General features: G+C 39.3%; 1 long non-coding RNA gene across 1 annotated transcript in view; it reads right to left on the bottom strand.

Annotated features, from left to right (window-relative positions):
- LOC129078452 (uncharacterized) overlaps positions 1–14,081 on the bottom strand; it is a 41,018-nt gene that overhangs the window by 1,660 nt on the left and 25,277 nt on the right. The window contains exon 3 of the long non-coding RNA XR_008529962.1: positions 5,548–5,621. This is a non-coding gene — a long non-coding RNA (uncharacterized LOC129078452). The remainder of the gene's footprint in view (positions 1–5,547; positions 5,622–14,081) is intronic.

The following is a 14,081-nucleotide window of genomic DNA, read 5'->3' as shown; positions in this document are numbered from 1 at the left end:
ATATAAACTTTTAAATTTTCTAAATCTGTTTTAATACTTTGGAAATGATTATTCTGTTTAGTTTTTGGGAGGATATGAAATATTAATTTTTCTAAAAATATTTTATAGTGATAATTTACTCAAAAAATTTCATTTTCAATCATAAACTGCTCAAGACAAATATGAGCTATTTTAACAACAATTTTCAAAGCAAAAACTAAGACTCTATAAGAAAATATACAAAGAATATGACCTCACTGAAGTTATATAAATAATTATGTATTGAAAAACTTTAGTATCACTAGAAATGGGGTTAAATAAATAATCCCAAATTCACTAAATTGGCAAAGATTTTTAATATAATATTTATTTTGATGGAAGTATTATGAATGAGTGTTCTATATAATTCCAGGCAGAGTAAAATTGGTACAATTAATAAAGCAGTTTGGCACTACACATGAACTTTAAAAAGGTACTCTTAATTCAGTAATTTTATATCTGAAAAGCACCATAATTAAATAGAAATTCAGCCAATTAGTCATCAGGGAAATGCAAATCAAAGTTATGGTGAGATCATTGTTCATACCCACTAGGATGGCTATGGTAAGAAGATAGACAGTAAGTGTTGATGTGGATGTGGAGAGCTGGAAAACCCCTCATTGCCGTTGGGACGTAAAATGGCGCAGTCACTTTGGAAAACAGTCTGGCAATTCCTGGAATGGTTAAATATAGCTACCATATAACCCAGCATTCCCAGTCCTGCTTATATACTCAAGAGAAATGAAAACATATGTTCATGCAGACTTGGAAATGAATGTTCATACAGTCATATTCAAAATATCCAAAAGAGGAAATAATCCAAATGTCCATCAACTGATAAAAGGAAAAAGTGTGGTACAGCCCTATAGTGTAATGTTATTTGGCAATAAAGGAAATTAAGTACTGATACATGGTACAACATGGATGAACCTTGTTATGCTAAACAGTGCTTCCGTAAAGATTATGCTAAATGAAATAAGGCTGTCACAAGCACTACCTATTGTATAACTCCATTTATATAAAATGTCTAGAATAGGCAAACCTATAGAGACAAAAAGTAGATCAGTGATTTCCTCAGGCTTGGAGCGAGGGCAGGATGAGGGATTGGGGCTGATGACGAAGGAGAGGGAGTTTCATTGCGGGAAAATGAAAAAGCTGTAATTGAACTGTGGTGAGGGAGGCACAGCTGGTTCTGACCCCTGGATTTGCCATTTTGTGGCTGTATAATCACCTCTGCCACTTAGAAAAATGTTCTCTGAAATCATCAGTTGCTCCCCCAAACTCCTTTCCTCCTTCCATTCTCAACTCCAAGTAAAAGGTTCCTCGACACCCAGCCTGCTGTCTCCCTGCACATGTCTCTTCCTTCTGCCCCTATTCTTTCGTCTTCCCCAGAATCCAGCACATATCGCCATGTCCATGGTCTGATTCTACAGAATCGATACCCAGGAACTGAGCCGGCACAGGCACAAGTCCCCTTTAAGAGGATGGAAAAAGAGCCAGCAATTAAAATCCCCTCTGGCTAGTCCAGTACAGGAAGGCTATAAACACACATGTAATAGTAATTTCTGTCCCACCGTCAGAGCCCAGTTTCCAAAAGAGTCCGTAGACTCATCTTGTTCTCCTGCCTGGGCTCTTCTTTGTTCCCTTCCTCTTCAGCCTGCACTTGGGTGAAATCAGTGTGCATGTGAGTGATACAAATGCTTTCCCTGATCAGCTCAACTGGGGATGAGCCCAACTTTGGAGTCCAGGAAGGCTTGATCTGCAATACTTCAGTCACTCTTGGGGTTCTTAGTATAGTCAGTGAGGAGAGAAGACAATGTCTGAGTCAAGGTCGAAACATACATTCTAAAGCAGAAGCTAGTTAAAGCCTGTCTGGTGCGACTCAGTGGATTGAGTGCTGGCCCGCGAACCAAGGGGTCACTCGTTCAGCTCCCAGTCAGGGCACAGCCTGGGTTGTGGGCCAAGTCCCCAGTAGGGGGTGCGTGAGAGGCAACCACATACTAATGCTTCTCTCCCTCTCTCCCTCCCTTCTTTTCTCTCTCTCCCTTCTCCTCTCTCTAAAAATAAATAAAATCTTTAAAAAAGAAGCTAGTTAAGAATCCGTCAATGTGAAATACTAATAGCTACCATTTGAACATTTTTCTGTGCATGACATTTTGTAGCTATGACCCCATTTCATTATGCTGTGTGGATTCTTATGCCCATAGATGGATAAGGACACTGCAATTCGTATAAACCAAGTAATTTTGCCCATAGTTACAATTTGGAAAGAAGTGGAGCAGGAGCTCAAACTTAGCTGTGTCTCTAAGGACTCTTCTCCCAGCGGCTTTGCTTCTCCTGCCCCAGAACAATGTGCCAGAACATAGGCCTGTCTTCCTGGAGAGAGAAGAGCAGTAAATGCAACTTGGAAAAAGAAATGCTTTCAGGAGCTAAACTGATGAAGTACAGGAATGACACTTTCTAGTGGTCCTTCATGATGAAGATTAGAATTTGAGGTAGATCAAGTTGGGGACAATCCCGTTTCCTTTAGGGGATTTTCACTAGGTGACAATTCTTAAAGATAGATGTGTGTGTGTATGTGAACTGCAGACCGTTGCTGATGTGGAGTAATTCATCCTCTCCATATTGATGCGATTTCTCCCCACTCAAGCTTGTCTACACCAGAGGATGAACCATGTTTAAACTTATTCTTTTACCAGCCCAAGTCCCCCAGTTATTGTAGAGGACTCTCCTGTAGGAATTTACTTTTTCCTCCTATTGATGAACATTTGGGCCACTTTCACTTGGGGACTGTTGTGAACAAGGCTGCTGAAACCATTCTTGAACGCGTCGCCTGTGGCACACTCATGCAAGTGTGCCTGATGAGTCTTTACCCAGGGATAGAATTGTCCAGTCACAGGAGGGTGTAGTTCAATTTTATTATGTAATGCCAGACAGGATGGCAAATGGGCGCGCTGATGGGCACTGTCACCAGCAATGTTTGACAGTTCTCCTTCATTCCACATCCTCACTAGAACTGGGTATTGTCAGTCTTTTGGATTAGCCATTCTGTGACAGTATCCAATGATTATAATTTGCATTTTCCTAATTATTAATGAAGTAGAGAGTATCTACTCATATTCTCATTGGCCATTGAATATTCTCTTTTGTGAAATAGCCACTTCTATATGCTGTCTTTTCCTTTCTGATTTGTAGACAGTCTCAATATATCCTGGAATCAATCCTTCTGTCAGTTGTCGGGCACAGGTGATTTTTCTCTACTCTGTTTAGTCTATTTGTCTTTGTTCAAGAAGGAGACTGGCCTTGATTTTTCTTTTTCATACTATCCTTGTCAGGTTGAGGTATTAAGATTACGCTGGTTTATTAAACCATGTTGGGTGTGTTTCCTTTTCTCTTATTCTCTGAAAGAGTTTATAATAATATTTTATTTCTTCCTGAAGTGATTGGTAAAATTCACTACAAAGGCCACCAAACCCAAAGTTTTTCTTGAGGTTTTCAATTATAGATTTACTGTTTGCCAAACTATTTCTTTTAGTACCAGATTCATTCTCCTTTTTAAGGAATTTATAGATTTCATATAAAAATTTTAAATATATTAACATTAAGTTGTTTATACTCTCATATATTTAATGTCTCTAAGTTCTATAATAATGTTGCTTTCTTCATTCCTGACATTGGTTATTTTTGCCTTCTCTTTCTTTTCCTAAAATTGACGCAGAGGGGTTTATCAGTTTTATTAGTTCCTCCAAAGAAGCAACTTTGGGTTTATTTATTTTTTATATTTTATATCTGCTTTCTATTTTATTAATTTCTGTTATGATTATTCTCTCCTTCCATTTACTTTAATTTGATTTTTTTCTACCTTTCTGAGGTGAATGGTGAGCTCATTGATTTTTGGGTATCCCTCATTGCATATAAAATTATGTTTCCCTTTAAGCATAGTTTTAGTTGTAGCCCACAGATTTTAATGTGTAACAATTTAATTATTTTGTTCAACACACTTTCTAATTTCTATTATAATTTTAGCTTTGACCCATGAGTTATTTATAAATATATTGATTAATTTTCAAATATATGGAAATTTTATAAATATCTCCTTGTAATTGATTTTTAACTTAATTCCATGGTGTGTGCCAAACATAGTCTGTTTGATTTGAATATTTTGAAATTTGTTGAGATTTGCCTCAGGTCCCAGCATATAGTCAGTTTTGTAAATGTGCTGTGTGTTTTTTAATATAATGCACATTCTGCCATTGCTGAGCACAGTACTCTATGTTGATCAGTTGTTTGATAATTATGTTGTGAAATCTTCTATGTTATTATTGATTTTTGTCCATATATTTTATCAATAACTGAAAATATTGTGTTAAAATGACCCACTATGAATGTGAATGATTCCATTCATTCATGTAATTCTGTTAAATGTCGCTTTATTTACTTTAAAGCTATATTATTATCTGCATGCAACTTAGGTTCATTATATATTTCTGGTGAGTAAAACCCTTCATTCTATTAGACATATTCTTTACTTCAAATGCTTTTATAATGAAAGATATATTATCAGATATTAATATTGATAAACAATGTCTATTATACTTTGGCTTTCTTTTGGTTAGTCTTTGTATTTTAATCTTTCTCTATCCTCATGTTTTAGGTATATCTTTTATGAACATTATATATTATTTTTAATCTAGTCTGAAATTTTTCCTTTTGATTTGATCATTTCATCTATTTACATTAATATAATGTCTGATGTATTTGGTATACTAAGTGAAGTAAGCCAGAGAAAAACAATTACCATATGATTCCACTCATGTGTGGAATCTACTGAGCAAACTGAACTAGCAAGGAGAACAGAGACACACTGAGACAGAGAGTAGGCTGACAGCTCTGGGGGTACGGAGGGATGGAGGGGGGGGAGAGAGAGAGAGAGAGAGAGAGAGAGAGAGAGAGAGAGAGAGAGAACTCATGGGCACTGGTACTAGGGTAGCAATTTCCGGGGGAAGGGGGGTGGGCAAGGGTGGAAGAGGGTTTGGAGGGATAAATGGAAATGGGAAAAATGCAATAAAAATAATGTCAATAAATAAAGTTAAAAAAAACTATAATGTTACTGTATGTTCTCTATTTGTTCTACCTGTTTTATCTTCCTTGTTTCTGATGTTAACTTGTTTGGATTGGCACTGTGTTTGTCATCCCATTTTTTGCTACTATTAGCTTCCAAGTTATTAATATAAGACCTTTTTAATGGTACATGTGAGATTGCCACATATACTCTTGACTTATTATAATGTAATGTTGATGGGTACTCTTGCCCTTCTCTTGGACAAAGATTCTAGAATACCTTAACTCCATTTACCTGCCTTTGACTTAGGTCTGCAAGACATTTTTACTACTGTTTTATACAGCCAATATTCATTCCATTTTATTCATAAATATACCTTTCTATTGCCCTTCCTTTCTTCCTGCTCCTCTGACCTTCCATCTGTGAACATTTTTATTCTGCCTGAAAAAATATCTCATGATATTTACCTAAGAACAGGTGTGCTGGTGGTGAATCCTTCAAGTTTATGTTCATCTGAAATTGTTTTCATTTCAGTTGCATTCTTTAAGGATGAAAATAAAATTTTAGGTCAGCAGTTATTTTCTTTCATGTATATTTTTTTCCATTTTCTTCTGCTTCCATTATTTCTTGTACAAAGTCAGCCTAATTTTTGTAATGTGCACAAAATACGTCTTCATGCCTCCCCACCCCTGGCTGCTTTTAAGATTTTCTACTCGTCATTTGTTTTTAGCAGTTTAACTGTGATGTGCATAGGTGTGGATTTCTTTTTGTTTATAATATTTATAGTTTGTAGGATTTCTTAATTTGTGCATTGATGTTTTTCATCAGTTTTATAAATTTCTTAGCCATTATTTATTCAATTACCTTTTTCTTTGTATTTTTTCCCTTTTTTCTCCATGCTACATTCTTATTTATCTTTTGTTTGCTACATTCCTAAATATGTTCAAATTTTCATTCTTTAGTTGCTTGAGTTAGTATATAAATACATAATTGATTTTTCTATAATGAGCTTTTATTTAATGACCTTGCAGAATTCATTTATTAATTATAATAGTTTATTTAGAGATTCTTTTGGATTTTTCTATGAATACAAACATGTGTTGTTTGAATGGTGTTACTTCTCCCTTTCCAATGTTTAATTTTTTTTTCCTTGGCTTAACTGTACTGGTGAGAACCTTCAGTGAAATGTTGAATAGCAGTGCTAAGAGCTAGCATCCTTCCTTTTTTCTGATCTCAGGTGAAAGTTTTAAATATTTCTTCCTTAATTATTGTATTTGTTTACTCTTTGTAAACATCCTTTATTCTATTTAAGAAGTTTAAGAAAATGTAGTTTGCTAAGTGTTTATTATAAACACGGTTAAATTCTATCAAGTATTTTGACTGCATCTAAAAAATAATTTTTTTCTTTATTCTGTGTTGAGTTACATTGACTGATTTTCAAATATGTGAACCACCTTGCATTCTTGGAAAACAAACAACTTTTTCATATTGTATATGTACATTTATGTTGATGGATTACATTTGCTAATATTTCATTCGGAATGTTTTGCTTCTACATTAAGAGTAATTGGCCCTTCATTTTCCTTTCTTATAATACCCTTTCCAGGATTTTTGTTTGATTCCTTCAGACATCTGAAGGCACAAACATTCTAGAATCATCTTAATCAATTTCAGGCCTAGAGATGATTCTAAGCTGGCTGTGGTCCATGAGGGCACCAGGCCATTCCCTGCCTGCCTTTTCCCTTGCAGAGACCTTCTGGATGTTGACCTCAAACATGCATTTACCCAGCACCACTGAATTTTTCTCTTTCTCAACTCTGGAAACTTCAAAAAGTGTTACTTAGTTCTGAGCCTGTCAGCTGTCTTTCCTAGAATTTGCAAATCTCACCAAGGAAAAGCAGCTCCCAAAACCATGGTCACATTTAGATTCCCATCTTTTCCCAGGATTATGGTCTTGTAACTTTTCATTGCCTTATGCCTTCAATGTTTTGAAGGAAATTTACAAAACTGTTTTGTTCAGCACTATTAGTTGGCCTTAGCAAAAGATTGACCCAATTTCTTTGTACACCATACCTGGAATCAGATGTCTTTAACTAATTCAGTGATTGCATAAAATAAGGTCCTGATAGTCACTGCTAATCACCAAAATGTTCACTTCACAAGAGCTACCTCTCTCTAGTGTGGTGCTAGGGGCAGTAGAGTCAAACAAAAGTTTGGAAAAATATAATATGCCACTGGTGATATGGATGAATAAGAATTTAAGTCATCTATTGAATAATTTTATTTGGAATGAAACAATTCTCTTAACAGAGAAATCAGTTTCTTCATTGCTGAAGGAGAATTAGCAAAAGTGTTTATAATGCTTAGCTACAGTATTGAAGATTTAGAATTTTTTTAAATTGGAAAAACATTAGATTGAAATTTAAGTAGGCAAAATATAAATAAGATAGGAACTTATTGAAAAATTATGCTACTACTATTAATAATGTCATAAAAATAATCAACTCCTTAACTAATTCCACAGTCATGACTCACAAATGTCCACATTGGCCTGGTGGGTATTGGTTCCTAACCCAGTATTTTGTAGAAAAGGATAGTTAATAGGTCAGATTGAGAGTAATAAGTCACATCCCCCACCTCACTCTCAGCCAGGAAAAATTAGAAAGTTGATACGGCAAATGATCATGTTCAACACAATGCCCCTTTTTTATGTTACCTTATTTTTAAATCTTAAACATGTGCTTCCTTTTAAGATGTTATCTTGGGTAAAAAAAGAGACCTGACAGACTGTACAAATGGAGAGTGTTAAAATAAGCTTCAGACAAACAGCTTGGGGGGACTTTCCACCCGAGGATCCGTAACGCACACGGCTTCTCCTCCATCCCACTGAGGAGCAGAGACAGGCTCTTGCTGAGTAATAAATATATTCACAGATAACATCGCTAAGTCTTTCACAGTCTCAAGAGTGAAAAATGAGGCTTTAAAACAACCTCATGAACAACACAAGAAATATCGAAGTAAAGCAAATAGGATCTTGGAAGTGGAAAATGCAATGACCGAATTCCCAGTGTAGCAGCATGTTGTTACAACAAAAATATTTGAATTTCTACAGAGGTCTAATGCAGTAAGATAAAAGGATCTGTTCCAAGTAGTGACCAATATAGAAAAATCATGCCTTAGAAGGTAACTGAAGAACATATGCTTTAATCTATGCTCTACATGTCTTATCGCCAGTGTCAGTGAATATTTATTGAGTTCTCAGAGAGCATTCAGCCATGCCTGCAAACACTTGCAGTAGAAAGCACAGAGAGGATCCAGGCTTTTTCCCCTAGGACATTTCGTTCAAGACAAGCAAAGTGTACAGCTCATTCTCTTTCTATCGCTTTTATTTTCTTTCTCCAATATGGGATTCTTCATCCTCCAAATGAAGATTAAATTGAGAAGGCTTACATGTGCCTTTGAAGAAATGGAGAAGAAAGTGAGCTTGATGACTATGTATAAAAATGTTGTTCCAACAGTAGGGAATTTAAGGAATTATGAATTGTAGAATGAGAACTAGATGCAGCCATGGGTTATGAAATCGAGCACCAGGGACGCAGGCCAGAACACGCATGGAAAGATAGGCCCCCTCTCTTTCTGCCTTACGCACCAGGCCGTCTCAGTTTGTCTTTTTGTCTATTGACCTAGAAGGTCTGAGAAATATTTCTCTATGTTAAGAAAATCTATCGGCAAGCCCACTGATAAATGGTAGGCAACCCTCATCCTCAGTGTAGGAAGCACACGGAGCACAGTGGCACAGGTGGATCCAGGTTTCGTGGAGTCTAAAACTTATACAACTGTGGAGGCCTCTTTGTGAAAAAAATACAGAATTAGAAATGCAATGTTAGGTGAGGGCCCTTGGAGCAGCAGAGCCCTGACACTTGAGCTCCTGTCCTCCCATCATGTGCTCAGTGTCTTAAGGAAGCAGCCTGTCCTCAGCTCCAGCTGTTACCCAGAGGGAACCCGACCCCAGGGGCCAGGTCTTCCGATACTTTAAAAATAGCCAGATATCTGGATTTTATGGGAAATTTCCCCACTTTTAAAGGTTGACAAAAATTCAAATTAAAAAAAGAGAAACACTTTGTAAGCCCGAGCCTTTGGTCATCACTTTGGCGCCTCTGACAAATGAAGTTATTTAGTAAGTGAGGTCAAAGGAAGAGTGTGGTCCGAATCGCTCAGTGGCGCTCTCAGCAGCACACCCTGCTGAGGCTCACTCGGGAAACGCTGACCCACGTGTGAAATGCCTTAAGCTTAGATGATGATTTGGGTGAGGAGTTTGAAAAGAGGGCACAAACATAAAGAAAATGTTATAACAGGGTGGCAGAAGGAGATGACAGATTGAATGTGGGAAGAGAAAAAAAAACCTACTTCCAGACCCTTTTCTTTGGAAATAGATTGAATTCTGTCCCTTCACAGTGAACGGACAGCTGGGGTGCGGGGTAAGCGTGATCCGCAGACCACCTGGTTCTGGAATACCTGGTGCGCCCACAAGAATGCAGGTGGCGGGGCCCAGCCTCAGAAGTCCTGTGTGAGTCCCTGTGAAGGGGGCCCCGCAATCCACTTTAATAAGCACCAGGTGATTCTTAGACAAAATGGCATTTGAGAAACACGGGGGAGAATCTTTTTTTTTTTTTTAATTTTTTTTTTTTTTTAATCTCACCAACAGCTGTCTACAGAAACGGATACATGTGGAAGCTCCCAGACCTCTAGTTACCAGAACTGGTACTTCTATAGGGTATTAGTCAGTTGGTCTTCAGCCATTTACTGCCTTCTTCATGGCCCACACACTTTTAGTTCCCAATCTGAACGGCTCTCCAAGCTGCCAACAGAGCAAGCCACTAACACTTTAAGAACGCCATCTGCATGAATCGGTCCAGTCCCTGAAGATTTGACCCTCTGACTTCCTCCCTGACATCCTTGCTGACACAACGCCACCTCAGCTGTATTTTATTGACACTTAGCAGCTGAAGTCCTGAAAACCCAGGGTGTGCTTTATGTGAACTACAAAATGCTTACCAAGGGCAATGTTAATACTGCAGCCTTCTTATTCCCACGCTCTTGATGACACTAACCTTGAGTCTAAGGCTTTTGGAAAAAAAAGAAACTTCAGGCGTTTCTGTGCTGCAGGAATAGTGAGGTCCCTGTGTGACCCCCGCCACAGAAACCCCTTCTCCGAAGTATCTCAACTGCTCTGCCCTGTGTGGCCTGGATGTTGAGCCTTTGGTTTAGACTTCCCTAAATTGCACGAATAGTTTGATATCATGTGTATATATATTTTCCTATCAGAATTTTAACTCCTTAAGAGTGGAGATGCCATGTCATTTGATAAGAAGTCAATATCAACCAACTGGGAAAAAAGGCAAGATGTGATTAAGGACTTGGAGGAAGAGAAGACCCTGTGAGATACTGGGAACTGAAAAGCCACATCATCACCTGACAGAGGCAGACACTCGGAGGGGCCTGTCTGGGTCACCGGGGCTCTTTAAATAATGTCAGCCTGAGACAAGACAGAGCCCGCATACAAAGGTAGTCTACATAGTACACTGGCCTTTTTCTGTCCCACTTCTTGGTGCAACCAAAGGTGGTCACTCTACAGAGTCCCAGTATGGGGACCCTTGTTCCTGAGATACCATACACTTCCTTTATTGGGGTCACTGGTATGAGCTGAATAGTGCCCCCAATTCACATATCAAATCCCTAGTTCCAGCACCCTAAATGTGACTGTATTTGAGATAGAACCTTTAAAAAGGCAATTAAGTTCAAATGAGACCATTAGGGTAGCGCTTCATCCAACAAGACTAGTGTCCTTATAAGAAGAGGAAATCTGAACATAGAAAGAAACACAGGGGTGCAGGTTCACAGAGGCACAACCAAATGAAGAGGCAGCCAGAGGACAGCCATCTGCCAGCCAAGGAGCGAGGCCTTAGGGGCAACCAACCCCACTGACACCTTGGTCTTGGACTTCAAGCCTCCAGAACTATGAGAAATGAAATTTCTGTTGTTTAAGCCCCTGCCAGTCTGTTATAGCAGCCCTAGCAAACTAATACAGTCACATTCATGAGCTCTTCAAATGTGAAGGGCTACAATCCCAAATAGCTCCTGGACCCTTACTTAACTGTGGGTCTAAGTTTGTGATCTAACAGCATCTCCATCACAGGGTGGCAGAGAAGGCGACTGGGCTTCATGCAGCATCAGGGGAAGGCTGAGATTGCTCTTGACTCCAGTACTGCTGGCCTCCCAGGGCCTGGCAGGGAGTCAGGAATTAAGATGACTAGTGAATAGTTGGTACAGTTTGGTATAGTTTTTCTCAAGCCTAACTGTACATTAGGATCTACTGGACAGCTTTAAAAACTACCCATGATGCCTCTGCTCACCTCCCATACCTGCCAAATAAATTGAATCAGAATCTCTGAGGGTGAGACCTGTGTATCTGTGTTTTTTTTTAATTCTCCAGTTTACTATAATATGCAGCGAGGTCTAAGAAGTACCAGATTAGGGGATAAATTTCCTTTTGTTCTTTAACTTTTGTGGAGAATCACTCTGATACTGAGAACCAGGGCCATTTTGCTGCTTACAACAGCCCATTTATTAGGCTATAAGGCTTGAAAAACATAGCATTCTAGACATTTAAAAATGGCAAAAGCCAAGTGTGTGCATGTGTGCACAGGTGTGGTCACATGCACACACACCCCCACACAACGCGGGCACGGCTTACAGATACTGCGGTTCGGTTCCAGACCACCACAATAAAGCGAGTATCACGATAAAGTGAGTTGTAATTTTGCTGATGCAGGTCTTGCCTTTTTGTAAAACATACATCTGTGAAACACAATGAAATGAAGAAAACAATGAAAATGAAAAAAAAAACCAACCACGCGGTATGCCTGTATTTACCATTGTTATCCTGCGGCGGTCCTTTCTGGTTCATTAAGCACTTTCACCAGCAGAGTTTTACCCAGCCCTCATGGACACTTAGTGGAGAAGTCGTATCATTGATGCTGTCCCCGTTTTATGGAGGAGGGAAGTGAGCTCCGCAGGAGGTGAACGGGCCAGCCTGCAGTTGTGTGGGCCCCGCCCTTCGCAGGAGCTCCCCGGAGAGCACAGTGGGGCTGAGGTTGAGCCGATGCATTGCTTTGGCACAGGGTATCACCCCCCCACCCCCGCAAAGAATGCTGAGTTTTAAAAATGCACACGATGGTGCTGTCTGTGCCAGTAGCAGGGCCCCAAAGTCAAGGGTTTGGGTTGGAAAGTCTGAAATCCGTCCCCACCACCACGTACTGAATGTCAGCGACTGGGCCCCACGGTGCTGGCCTGCTGCTCAGCGCTGAGGATGGGGGCTTGTGCTGCTCTGGCCAGCAGGCTCGGCGCGCTGCCCCCCACCCACCGTCAGAGCAGCCTGAGGCCGTGTGACCCGAGCGGGGACACTGGTCTCATAGTCAAAGGCCTCTGGCTGCTCCAGGGCCATGGCTCTCCAGGAGGCTGTGAGCCCCGTGGTTATTTCTCTAGGCTTCAATTGCTCTAGCTGATCCCATTCTAACATCTTGTATGTTGTAATTTATTATTACTACTGGCTTCCCAACACTGAGTCCATTAAATCCCAACTCTGTATAGGAAGAAACAGTTAGGGAGTGACTGGCAATACTGCTTTAAGGAGACATTCAGGTCTGTTAGGGAAACGCTTCATCTCCTCTGCTAAAATAGGAAATTCATCCAATTTCAGTGTCCCCAGAGGTGAAATGCAGAGAGGCCAAAGGAAGGCCAAGCTCAAACTCACCGTGACAGCAATGCCTTTTCTTTCCTTTCTTTCCATTTCTCTTTGAATTGTGAAAGCAAACCAACATAATTAAACCCAGAGGATGGCATTTATTGTTTACTTAGTTGTTATGTAATATGTAGTTTATGTAGAGAGTTAGTTATGGAACATACAATTTAAAATTTTAAAGTTATAAAAATGGCTTGTTCTTCTTCTCCCACTTCAACCACTTTGGGGGGAATGCCCTGTCTCCAACATAGTACAGTGTTCTCTCTCTCTCTTTATCTCTCTCTCTCCCCCTCCCCACCTTATTCTGTGGCGAGGTCACAGTGTTGTCCTGTGACATAATTTCCTTCCGAAGCCACCACTCTGGAAAAAACCCATGAGCACAAGACTGCGCTGAGCCTTGGTTCCAGGACCAGAATCATACGGAAGGATGGAGGCTGGTTGTCTCTGGATGTCCTAACAAGGAGCATGTGGTAGGGGTGGGGGGTGCAGAGAAAGATGCTGGCTCAAGACCACGTTCTGGTGAAGGTGACTTTAAATGCAAGAATAATTAACCAGGTGTCTTGCCTCTTGTCATGAACAAGCTAGATAGCACAATACAGTCCTGTCTCCTGGAAGGTTTTCTGATGGCGAATGAGACACAAGTTGCAGATGCACAGAAGCACAGTAGTTAAAAATAAAATAGTGTTTCTTTTGACATCTCTAAATCTTAAGTAAGCCTTTCAGCATTCTCACTTTAAATGTTCACCTCTATTATGATGTCCGTAATGCCACCAAGTTAAAAATGACTATGATGGCACATCTACTTTGGAAAACAGTCTGGAAGTTCATCAAAAGGTTAAACGTAGAGTTATCATATGATGTAGCAATTCTGTGCTTAGTTATCTACCCAAGAGAAATGAAAACATAAAACTTAAACATGAATTGTCACAGCAGCATTATTTATAATGGCCAAAAATAGAAGAAAAAAAAAAACCCCAAATAGCTCAAATAGTTCCCAGACTGTGAATGGATAAATAAAATGCGATATGTTTATACAATGAAATATTATTCAGCAACAAAAAGGAATAAGTTATTAATACATGCTGCAACATGGACGAATCTTGAAAACATGATGCCAAGTAAAACAAGCCAGTCCTAAAAGACCATGTTATATGATTCCATTTATATTCAATGCCCATGATAAGTACATCTATAGAGACA

Source organism: Pteronotus mesoamericanus, unplaced genomic scaffold, assembly GCF_021234165.1.
Source record: "Pteronotus mesoamericanus isolate MK-2021 breed Mesoamerican mustached bat unplaced genomic scaffold, CSHL_Meso_final contig_73, whole genome shotgun sequence".
Classification (NCBI taxonomy): Eukaryota; Metazoa; Chordata; class Mammalia; order Chiroptera; family Mormoopidae; genus Pteronotus; species Pteronotus mesoamericanus.
The sequence above is the reverse complement of the archived record's forward strand: the minus strand, read 5'-3'. Positions and strand labels throughout refer to the sequence as shown.